Here is a 12716-nt window from a genome sequence, read left to right as displayed (position 1 = left end):
GATTTCAGGAAAAGAGTGAGCCAAAGTGAAATCTCAGACAGTAGAGGTATGTATTAGAAGAAGTAATGGCTAATTACAATTGATAAATGCTTTGATCAAAGTTTAATTTTGCAGTCGGGAAAAAAAATAAAAAGATGTATCCACAAAGAGTGTTAAAAGCTACAGTATAAGGCAGTGTATCCAACAGGTGAATTGAGAACAATGGAATTTTCAGAAGAGATTCAGTAGAACTTGGATAATCCTAGAAAAGAGGTGTCTGGACTGACATAATAAATAAGAATCATAAAAATAGAAGCTTATTAAATATTCTTTAGTGTCATAAATGATTATGCTTAGATGTACAGTAAACTAGTGATTCTGAGATGAATTTATTTTCATGTCCTTTGTTCTCTTCAAAATGTTGCAAACTAAGGAGTGAACCCTAAATATATTGATTACACCAAAATACTGGTTCTTAGAGCAGGGAAGCCAGTGGTGTAGTGTTTATTCAAAGACCTGTTAGTTGTGACTTATTTCTGTCTAGGAGGGCAAGACATTATCCTTTCATGTATATTAGTTCATTTGGTCTGTCTAACCAGGTGCTAATGCCTTTCTTTTATGAAAAGAGATATTTAAGCTTAGACACAATAATAATAAATAATTTATTATTCAGGGTTTCTCACTGGAAATGTCACTAGAACATGGATCATCTACTCCTGATTCAGTGGATACCAACAGTGCCTGGAGCAGTATTTTGTAACACTTTGAAAACAATTGTTAAATATATTAAAATTAATAAAGTGAAAGATTGCTGCTCAACATTAAAACCTGTGTGACTTTCTCAGAACTTCAGAGTGTTAAAGGATCATCATGTGATAGATTCTCTTATGTCCACAGGCCTTGTGGGCTTAGAGAAATATAGTCATTACTATTTGTATTTTGATTAATGTTTAGTTTATTAGTTTAAGAAACTGAAATTCTTTAAGCATCCAACATTCCCCTAATTATTCACAGATGTGAAACTAATAAATAAAAACAAGAATGTCTAAAATTAGATATCCCCACTCTTTTTAACATGGGTTTTGGGATTAAAAACATCTAAAACTCTCATTAAATCACAAGCCTAAAATTTCAGATTGTGGTAAATATTTTAAATACCTTAAGAAACAGGTAAGACATACCTAGAATATTAATTATACCAAAACCATAAAAATGTTAGCTTCATGGATTTATTATCTTTATTTGAATGGCATTCCAGTTTTTGTCCATTTGTTGCTAGGCTTAGGTTGTCCTACCAGGTATTTGTGTACCTTTCCTGGGTTCTAGTAATCTTATCTAACCCAAAATAAGAATAATAATTTCTCAGACAAATAAATTGCAATTTAGAGATTAGCAACTGGCCAACCCTTAATCAGGTCATCCATAAAACCTAGTTGCATAGACCAAACAACTTTTCTTTGTTTTTCTTTTATATCAAAATATTATGTCATGGGGCATTTTAGGACTTTCTTCTTGTATAGATTGGAAATTTTTGACACTTTAACTTTCCCAAAACCATCTGGCCCATTGTTCTGTCTAGTTGATATAAGAATCTTATTGACTAGCATTATTTAAAGCTATAGAAAAATGCTTCATTAGTATAGTTAATAAGGCCCTCCAGCTCCTTCCTGAAGAATCCAAGTTTTGTTATCCATTTTCCTCTGTAGAACATTTGGCTACTTCATCATTTTGCAACACATTGTTGAATCCTCTTTCTACTTGGTTATTGTATATAACCATTGGAGCTGATTAACTGTTGAACCATCTTTCTACTTGGTTGGATCATCAAGTTCTTCGTCTTCCTTGATAATGGTTCAACACACCACCCCTATGTTTGTTCTTAACCAATTAAACAGGAACAAATTATACACACACACACACACACACACACACACACACACAAATGTGTATATACAAACACACATCTGTACATAAACACATACTTAGCAAGAAAAATTTTATATTACTCTTTAAGGTCAATAATGAATCATACATACACCATATTCAATTTTTTTACAGCTGTGTTTTAACATACTTGATTATATTAACTTTGCTCTTGAGTATCATTATGAACACTTAGACTCTTCTATACTCATGCAATCCCAATTAGCCATTGTTTTAAATGTTCAAATTGTGACCTTGACCAGTGGAAGCTTTATTAAGCTAACTTCTTTAACTCTTACCACTGTATCTGTTATCCTTAAAAGTATTCTCATTTTTGGAAGTAAGATGTTCCAAGCCCATCCTGAATTCTTTCCTTGCTCCAAGAAATGGGATTAATTTATTCCCCCACCTCCAGCCCAAAGAGTTCCAGTTTCTTTTCTTTTAGTGCAAAGTGGTAATGACCAAAATCTGGGCCCTGGAGATGTACACGACCATTAAGAGCGAGCAGAAGTCCTGCTGTTTCTACAGCTACTCCTATCAGTCGCTTTTAGCAATAAAAGCTAGATAATGTCTTTTAAGACAAGGCCATGATTTCTCACAGGCTTTTCTAATTTAGTGTATATAGATGTGCCTAATTGTTTAAAACAGGATCTTTTTTATCACTGGGATGTTCACCTCCTTTGACAAAAATCATTTAAATAACTTTATTTAAAAATGATTCCAGGGGTGCCTGGGTGGCTCAGTCAGTTGAGCATCTGAGCCTTGATTTCAGCTTAGGTCATGATCCCAGGGTTGTCAGACTGAGCGAGCCCCACTCGCTCCATTTGGAATTACAAAAGAAAAGGTTCTCTCCAGTTTGTGTAGAAAGTGTATTTGGAAAGCCATATTTCAAGCACCCTGGAGTTATTACATGGAGCTGAGGTAAGGGGTAGATTTTGGAGAAAAGAGTGGGTTGATGAGTGCAATAGCAGTATACAGCTTGCTGAAGAAAAAAACAGTATTGATAAAGTAACAAATGTAAAGTGCATGTTTTTGAAGAACCCTATATATGATCATGAAGGTTTAAGAAATAATTACTACTCAAAAATCGTCCCAATAAATTAACACAGTGCTCTCATTGTATGCACTAAAGACAACACACACACACACACACACACACACACACAAACTCCAAAAGCAATCTGGAGTTATACTTAGCAAGTTTGTTGTTATTACAACTCCAAAAGTATCTAGTGTGTATTGTGGCATTTGGCAAGTCAGTCATTGATGTTGCTGGAGCGGAGACAGGGTTCTTCTCACTGTGTGGGGAAAGGAAATACAAACAAGGAATAGGGGAAGGAGAAGAAGAAACTCATTGGTGTTTAGAAGTTTGTGTTGTGTGCCTGAGTGCACATGGACTTGTATATGTGTATTTGAATGTATAGATAGCTACAGCTTCTGAAATATACTAGAAACAAAAAAAAGTCCAGTAGCAAGGTGCTCACCTAGCACCTGCATCTTGTTTTCTAAATACCATTCCCCACTGAAACTTCTCCTAGGAGAATTTGCCAATCCAATAACTGAGGCAGGAAAAGTACAGGTAGACCCGAATGACACTTTTATGCCAGAAAGTAAGGAAATTCACAAAAACTAATGAAGGCAAGTCAGAAAGACACAGGCATCAGCTTAACAAGGCTCCCACTGGCTAATGAATGAAATTCATTAAATATCCTATTCAAAATGAATGAAAACATTAAATTTAAAAATCCATTAGTGGGATGGGTGCCTGGGTGGCTCAGTTAAGCATCTGACTCACGATTTCAGTTCAGGTCATGATCTCATGGTTAGAGAGATCAAACCCCGAGTCAGACTCTGAGCTGACAGTGCAGAGCTTGCTTGGGATTTTCTCTCTCTCCCCCTCTCTGCCCCTCCTCCACTCATGTGGGCACACACTCTCTCTCAAAATAAATATTTTTTTAAATTCTTAAAATTTTGATTTTAAAAAGCAACATTCATTGAACCTTAAAATGAGCCAAAACTTTATAGAAAAAAAGTTAGGACATTAAAGAAGTAGTAATCTAATGTAGGAAGAACTTGATAATTTTATTGAACTGAGAATTTATAAGTTATACCAAAACTCCATAATAACGCACTTCATGATAGTCACATTTTGAATATAACGTTATCACCAAATTGCCTACAAGATCCCTGACACTCCTAATAATGTGATATTGTATCTTACACAATTGTATACACACAGTTATATTTTACATAATTACAATGCTATAATTTATAGTTTATATGAAACCTATGAAGTCCAGAAATAGAAATGTTTTGGTATTTTATCAGGGCCACACATGTTGAAATTACCAAGAGCTGAGAGATGGATGGGTGGAATGCAAGGAGCTCAAATAAGACAGAAGGACAGACATGCAAGGCAGTAACAATTTGTCTCTGAGGCCCACATAGCCATGTGTAAAATGTGGTTTAAAATATTCAGTTGGACTAAAAGCTAGAGAAATTGAGCATTACCTAGACGTGATAAACCTTAAGAACTTTTATAATCCTACAAGTAAATCCAACTGAACAGCTTCCTCATTCTCTCGTCTATCAAATACCAGGATGCCCAGGAATCCACCAACTCACTGAAGGCAGACCCCTGAGAGTTACCTTAGATTTCTCTCTCCTGCCCTCAAACTCACATGCAATCATGAAGTCCTATATTTTCTGCCTCCCTAAAATCACTGTAAATTCAAATCCTTGACCATGTCCCCAGTGGGATTCCTAAAACAGAACCACAGATGCATTCCTATGGTATACAATCATTTGTTCAACAGCTGTGTGTTAATATTATTACAATTTTATTTGAGATATAGTGGCCTCCCTTGGATCCCTGAGCATCAAAAAGCACAAAAGCCAGCCTGGTTCATAGCTGTGGCAGACATTACTAATCCATTCCTTGAGATCTGTTTTCCTTTCCCTCCAAAATAATAGAAACCCTGACCTTTAACTGTGCACTTAGCCTCTTAGAATAAATTTCTCAGCCACCTTTGTGGCTACATATGGCCATGTGACTAAGTTTTGGCAACTGAGACACAAGTAGAAGTGTGACTAATTTCCTGGAAGAGTCCTTATTAGAAAGTATGGTCTTTTTCCCTTTCTTCCTTACTACTGACTAGAATATAGATGTACTAGCTGCATCTTGGAAGATCAACAATATAGAAAGAGCCAGAGTTCTTGATTATCATAAGGTTGCCATACCAGCTTTGCATTGTGTGAATTTACAGAGAGAAATAAACTTCTGTCTCCTTTAAGTCACTGTTATTTTGAGAATCATACATTCAGAGACAACTTCATTCTACCAAATACAACAGCATCTTTTTAAAGTTTTGTTGTCATCACGATGCCGGTGGTCATGAAGTGAGTAGGTAATTTGAAGACCTAAGCCAAATGTCAGCAACCCTTTCTAAAAAAGGATAAAGGTGCCTGACTGTCTCAGTCAGAAGAGCATGAGACTCTTGATCTTGGAGTCATAAGTTCAAACCCCACATTAGGTGTAGGGATCACTTAAAAATAAAATCTTTAAAAAAATACACAGTTGATGTCTTAAACATAGAGGAAAAAACTGGTGGTTCCCAGGGGGAGATGGGGAAGGGATGGATGAAATAGGTGAAAGAGATTAAGAGTACACTTATATGTATAGAATTGTTGCATGTATATGTATAGAGTATATGTATAGAATTGTATATGTATAGAATTGTTGAATCATTATATTGTACACCTGAAGCTAATATAAAATTTATGTTAGTTATTCTGGAATTAAAAATTTTTTAAAGCATGCAGTAAGCCAGATATAGCTTATGGACCACAGTTTGTTGGCCCTTAAACTAACCTTAATGGTATATTTGAAAGTGCTATGTACATCAAAATCTCCTACCTTCATAATAATTTGTAATTTCACATATACCCCTTTATTAGTGTCCTAGGACTGGTGTAGCAAACTAACAGAAACTAAGTGGCTTAAAGCAACAGAAAGGTATTCTCTCAGAGTTTTGGAGGCTAACATACCAAATCGAGGTTTCAGCAGAGCCATGCTCCCTCTGAAGACTTTTGGGAAAAATATTTCCTTTCCTCTTGTTAGCTTTTGGTGGCCTCCAGCAATCTTTGCCTTATAGCTGCATCATTTCAATCTCTTCCTCTATCTTTGCATGGCCCTTTTCTCTGTGTATCTCTGTGTCTTCTTTCTTAAAAGGACGTTGGCTTTAGGGTGCACCCTAAATCCAGTATGATACTATCTCAAGATCCTTAACTAATTACATCTGAAAAGATCCTATTTCAAAATAAGGTCATATTCTCAGGTTCTGGGTAGACATGAATATTGTTCAGACACTATTCCACACACTACAACTCCCTCATCACAATAACAACTCACAACCCATGACAAATAGGGCAGGAGTATTATCAAGAGGAACACAAGGAACAAACCTGTAAACAGGCCCTTTGTCTGGAAATGTTTGCCCTTAGATGGGCTTCTTTTTCTTATGATTTCTTGTAACATACAGTATCAACCAACATGTACCAAAATGTTTCCTGATAGATCTGAACCCGCCAGTATCCTTAGAAAGAAAGATATTTTATTGGGTCCATTTGTGTCACTCTTATATTCAGGATCAGATAATTAGATGAACACATTTGTTATTAAGTCTAATATTTCAGCTAGGAGAAACATGAAGGCAAAATATTTTAATACAAAGGAGAATTAAAGTTTTCGTAGAAAGATACCATACATAGAAAAGGAAATGAACAGTGGCTAAGAAAGGCAGAAGATAGATCTAACATAGATATAATAAAATTTCAGCTTGTTGTTTGTTTGTTTGCTTGTTTGTTTTGCAGAAATTGACAAACTAATCCTAAAATTCAGAACAAAATGTAAGGAGTAAGAATAGAAAAAATATTCTTGAAAACGAACAAACATAGAAGATTCACACTTCTTGACTTCAAAAATTACTACAAAGCTATCATAATCTAGACACAATGGTACTGACATATAGATCAATAGAACACAATTGAGAGTCCATAAGTAAACCCTTACGTTTATAATGATCAACCAATTTTTAACAAGGTTCTCAAGACAATTCAATGAGGAAGGAATAGACTTTTCAACAAATGATGCCATAACAACTGGAATCCACATGCTAAAGAATAAAGTTGGGCCCCTTCCTTACACCATACACAAAAATTAATTCAAAATGGATCAGACCTAAATGTAAGAGCTGTAACTATAAAGCTTTTTAAAAAATAGTAAATAAAAAGAAAACATAGTATTAAATCTTCAAGGCCTTCCTAGATATCTGCAACACCACAGCCACAGTGACAAAAGATCATTTTTAATAGAAACAATTAGGCCTTTATGTATTGAAGTACTTCTCCTTTTATCAACTTTAGGTCAAAGGAGGCACGACCTTGGATGTCCTGTGACTATCTCAAAGAGTGAGAGTCTCTGAGTTCCAAAACAGGTGGATCTGAGATATAGAGGACCAACAGCAATGCTGTAGGCCTAGGTATTTGAAAGGTCTCTACAAATTTTTCCAGTTGAGTCTAAATAGTGCTGTTAGTGTGTGTGACTAACCCTGAGGATTGAGGATGCACAATGAAAGTGTTGTAAAATGGCCAAACAGCACAGATTCCTTGAAGCTGCTGACCAGTGAAACAGGTTCTCCAACCACTAAAAAGTTTGAGAGGGGTTCCTGAGGTAGGGATAATCTTTTTTAATGGAAGAATCATTAGCCTGTCTACAAGAGAAACCTTTGAGAAAATATTCAAGCCATGACTAAAACAGTTATTCATGAGAGTATTGAGGAATTTCATTAAAAAGACGTGACCATTGATTGACTTGTAAGCTGGACCCAGACACTCAGACTCCTTAGCTGCTAACCTGTCCCTGGAATATGGATTCAACTTGCTTTTCCTTGAGATAATGTTGTGGTGTTGAGAACATCTACACAGTATACGTGACAGCTCATTTAAGGTTGTTTTATAAACATTTAAGATTTAAATGTCAAGTGTGGGGATCCAATTACCTTCCTGCCACCAAGAGAAACCTTGTATGTAAGTTCTTTTTGCTTAAAAAACTGCTATCTACCAACCTGGTATGGCGTGCCTCCTTCTTTGGCCTCTCCCTGCCATCTGCATATGGAGACTGCAGTCAGGTTACACCAGGGAAGTCCCTGGGAGGGTTACAAACCAACAAAGAGGATGAAGTCGTATGAAATCCATTTGTGTGAAGCAAGTTTCACCAGATTATACTTTGGACAGGTGGGACAAGGGAGGTAAGGCACTTTTTGTGGCCTTAGTGTTTCCCCAGCAATATTGGTTCATGAAGAGACCAATGGTTTAATGCGTGTACAATAGTAAATAGTGGGATTTTTATAATTTCTGTAGGGCCAGATTGTTATTTGGTCCAAATCATAGTTCTCAAGCCAAGAGTTATGAGATATCCAATGTTGTTTTCCCCTCTCTGGAGCCAATTGTTGGATATCTTTTGCCAATTTTCCCAAAATTATCATTTCAGGGTTTGCCTATTGGTTTCCTAGAGAACAGCATGGGCGGGTGGTGGAAATATCAGTGAGATAGATTACTTTGGCTTCTGGGTAGTCTGAAATGCCCAGTAACCATAATAACAGCAAGAGCAGCCAACAAAAGTATGCCATCTAGTAAATTTTGGACATAGCCATTTTTATAGTTTTATTCCCATTGGAAGTAAGGACACCTCATTGTTTCCATAATATTCCAAAGTCATGAACTGCCCCAAAAGCATTCCAACTATCAGTAGAAATGTTTGTGTTTTTACCCTTAGCTAAGGTACAAGCTAAAGTAAGGGCATATAAATCAGCCTATTTGATTGAAATAGCCAAAGGTAAAGGTGCTGCCTCAATGGTTTCAAAAGGAATGGCAATAGCACACCTAGCATGATATATACCATTTCATCCTTTAAATAAAAACTATTAGTAAACTATGAAGAATGCATTGTTTAGAGGAGTTTCCTGTAAATTATCACAGGGAGTCAAAAGGTAATCTGTGAGCATTAAGCAATCATGGGGGGTTTAATCTAGATCCAAATGCAGTCCTTGTTCTGAGATCAGATGCCCTAAGTATCAAACCCGAGTTTGAGCAAACTGCAATTTTTCTTTGGAGGTTTTATGTACCTTTAAAGCCAAAAGTTTTAACAGATTGATGCTGTCTTCCTGTGAAGAGGTTTGAGAAGCAAATCATCTACAGATTGTAGCAAAGTAGAGCCTGCAAAAACTATCATCTAAATCTGCTTTAAAAGCTTTGTGAAAAGTAAGGAGGACTCTCTGTGAAAGTCCTTACATTGGGCATTACAGTCCAGGTAGTTTTGCATGCTTCCCAAGTGAAAGCAATAAGATATTGGCTCTTCTTATCAATTAGAATACTAAAAATGCACTACATAGATCAATTACAGTAAAAAAAAAATAACTTTCAGTGGGAATGAGGATCAGTTGCATATGGGAGTTAGGAACAACAGAGTGCCAAGGAATAACAATGTAATTTATTGCTCCAAGGTCCTGGACAAACCTCCATCCTCAGCCATTGGTTTTCAAAATAACCTTTGTATTAGCCAGAGCTACCCCTACAGGTGTTACAGGGACTTGTGCAGGGGATGAGGCCCTGAACCTTGTAATCTTCTATTACAATCTGGAGTGAACATGGTTTTCCATTACATCCTGGTCCTTTAGGAGAAAGATTCCAGTTCAGCTTGTTAATAATCACAGAGTTAAATGCTGCCCAGATGGATTCAACATCTAAAGGAAGACCAGAACTTTATTAAAAGATAATTTGGAGTTGATTATAATAGTCATGAACAGGTTCATCAAGCTTCATGTGCATGCCTGAATTTTGTTCAGAAGGCTTAGGAAAATCTACTGTAAATACTCAGTGGAGACTTCCAGTGAGTGTTCTAGCATCATGCCAAAAGTTAGAGATTTGTTTCTCTAAATCTCATTCAGGATATTCCTTTCAGGCTAGTTTCATCCAAGGTTTGGCCTGATCCTCACCAACATGCACGTGAACTAATTGGTATAAACCTAAAACATCAGGTTTGTAACATTCAATGACTATGTTAAATTCTTCAGCAATTTAATAGGGATCCTTGGTCACTTTAGGAAACTCTTTAAATATGGCTCACAATTCAGCCTTAGTCCAGGGAACATAAGAAATATGTGGTTTACTTAGAGCCTCAGAAGACTTAACTTTAAAGAGGCAGGTTTGAATAGATTCAAGAGAGAAACAAGTGGTAGAGATTTGAAGAAAAAAAGGACGTTCAGATGAGAGAATAGAGAAAAACGTCAGTAAGGGTGGGGCCTGAGCACAAAGTGGCTGCCACGTCTACAGGACAGGGAGAGGGCAGAAAGAGGCACCAGAAGACTTTCTGACTTCTTTCAATTGTTTCTTTGCTTTAGTTAATTTAGAAATAGTATTTTGCAAAGAGGAAAAACTTAGAATCCTGAAAACATTTGGAAGCCTCAAGGTACCATTTATAAAAGGCATCCAATTCTGCTTTTTTTCTAGATACCATAGCTTTCTAATTTAATTTTTAGTAAAAACAAGTTTGCAAAGATTTAAAGTCCCCCATAATTGCTATTGAAGTTCTAAATTACTTTTGGCTAAGTCATTCCACTTAGTTATAAATGAGCATGTGGATGGGACAATAGATTTTAAACATAAAATCAGTGGAGTCCCAAGGAGTAGGGGGGGTTGCTTCCAAAGCATTTTAATGACTGGGATCCCATTTCTTAGAGGTTTTTCTCTCGAGCAAAAAGAAAAATTCTTAAACAGCACAGCCTGTAAATGGAATATACCGGTTCCAGAAGGAATCAGATAAAAGGCCAACACAGTTCCAATAGGAATAGTCCAGTACCAAACAGGAGTCAGACTGAAGGTTATTGCAGTTTCAATAGGAATAGTCTTGTTCCAAGTAAGAGTCAGACCAAAGGCCAGCCTAGTTTCAACAGGAACTGAAAAAAAGTCAGACTGAAGGTCAAACAGGTATTCTTGGGGTGAAAAAGACCTTAAAACAGATCCTGAATAAAGCTTGAAAAGCTTGAACACAGTGGGGTTAATGGTGGAGGAGGATAACCCTAAGCTTGCCTCCTCCTACAAAAATTAAGTAAATATCAAATCATTCTGAACACCCACGAAATTGATCAGAAGTCTTAGAGAACAAAGCTGCACATCCACAAATACAAAAAACGACCTGTGGAAGGCAGAGAGTTGATTTGTGGGAGAAAAAAAAAGCTGCAGATGCCATGCTGGGGAGGGATCCCTGACTGTAGAGAGGTGAGGTGAGAGTGAAGAAAACCAAAAAGAGTGAAAACACACATAGAGGACTGCACAAGAAAATTGTTCCCCAAAATCATTGAAAAGGAAAAAGGAGAGGGTTTCAATACCACCATTTTCTTATAAACAGTGAAGGACAGAGTCTGAAGTTTCAGAGGTCAGCACCTGGCAGTGCCCTGGCAAAAGGGTGGAGCCCCAGGAGTAGCCAGTGTGGCCTGAGCATCCCCTGGGTCACACAGGGAGGAGCAGTTCCCCTGCTTGGAGTGAATTTGGTAGAGGACATACAGCCTCTCCAGTGGCAAAAGACCTGGGAGGTGTCATGGAACTACTCCATTTACCAGTATAGGAACAAAGATGCTGGCTGAGGCAGCAAACCCTGGTGGGCTGTGTTGCAATTTACCATAAACTCTGAGCCACTGCCACTAAGCAGTAGTGCAACTGTCCCTGGGACAAGCCAGCATTGACCACAGTACAGCAAGATCCTGACACAGGTACGAACCAGGGGATGTCTCTGAAGTGCTGGGCTTTAAACGCAGCTGTGCCTGAGATAAAACCCAGGAAAGTGGTGCTACCTGGCAGGGGGACAGCTAGGACACAGGATGAAGGCGGGAATCTGATGGAAACCAGGGACACAGGAAGGGTGATTGAGTGAATATCTATGACTGTGGGAACTTCCCCCTCTAGAGACTAGAAAGTGGGGTGAAGCTATTTTTTCCCTATCCCACCAACACTGATGGACCTCAGTGAGCTAAAGAGCGCCACCAAGTGGAGAATGGAGCCATTACATCAAGACCCGACCCCTGCACCCTCCAACCACATCTCCACTAGGAAGAGTCCTCAAGAAAATCAGAGTAGCAGGCCCCTCCCCCAAAAGATGAGCACTACCTCCTTCCACGCACAAAGTCTACTGATAATAGACTACTGCAAAGCTTCAGCTCTAGCTTGCTTTGGGTTTTTGTTTGTTTGATTGGTTGTTTGGTTGGTGTTTTTGTTTCTGTTTTGGTTTTGTTTTTATTTTTTCTTGGATACAGAAAGAGCAAATTCTTAAATTTATTTTACTTCATTTTTTTAATTTTTAATTTTGTATTTTTTTCCTTCTCTCTATGTTATATCAAGCTTCTCTTAAGCAGGTGAAAACACACCCAGGATGTAGCTTCCTTTATTATTATTTTTAATTTTTTAATTTTAATTTTATTTTATTATTTCCTCCAAAATGACAAGATGGAGGAATTCACACCAAAAAAAGAACAGGAAGAAGTGACAGCCAGAGATTTAATCAATACATATATAAGTAAAATATCTGAACTACAATTCAAAGCAATTATAAGGATTCTATACTTACTGCAGAGATAAAAGAGCTTAAATCTACTCTGGCCAGAATTAAAAATGCTATAACTGACATGAAAACCTGAATGGGTGCCATAACAGTGAGGAAGGATGAAGCAGAGGAATGAATTAGTAATATAGAAGATAAAATT

At 37.2% G+C, this 12716-nt stretch overlaps 1 protein-coding gene across 1 annotated transcript in view; it reads left to right on the top strand.

Annotated features, from left to right (window-relative positions):
* Window positions 1–726, top strand: part of ZNF713 (zinc finger protein 713) — a 47548-nt gene extending 46822 nt beyond the window's left edge. The window contains exon 7 of the transcript XR_007147945.1: window positions 653–726. The gene's annotated coding sequence lies outside the window, so the exon portion shown is untranslated. The remainder of the gene's footprint in view (window positions 1–652) is intronic.
* The last annotated feature ends 11990 nt before the right edge of the window (window positions 727–12716 follow it).

This window comes from Prionailurus viverrinus, chromosome E3 (assembly GCF_022837055.1).
Source record: "Prionailurus viverrinus isolate Anna chromosome E3, UM_Priviv_1.0, whole genome shotgun sequence".
NCBI classification, from domain to species: Eukaryota; Metazoa; Chordata; class Mammalia; order Carnivora; family Felidae; genus Prionailurus; species Prionailurus viverrinus.
Note: the sequence above shows the minus strand (reverse complement) of the source record. Positions and strands in the feature narration are given on the sequence as shown.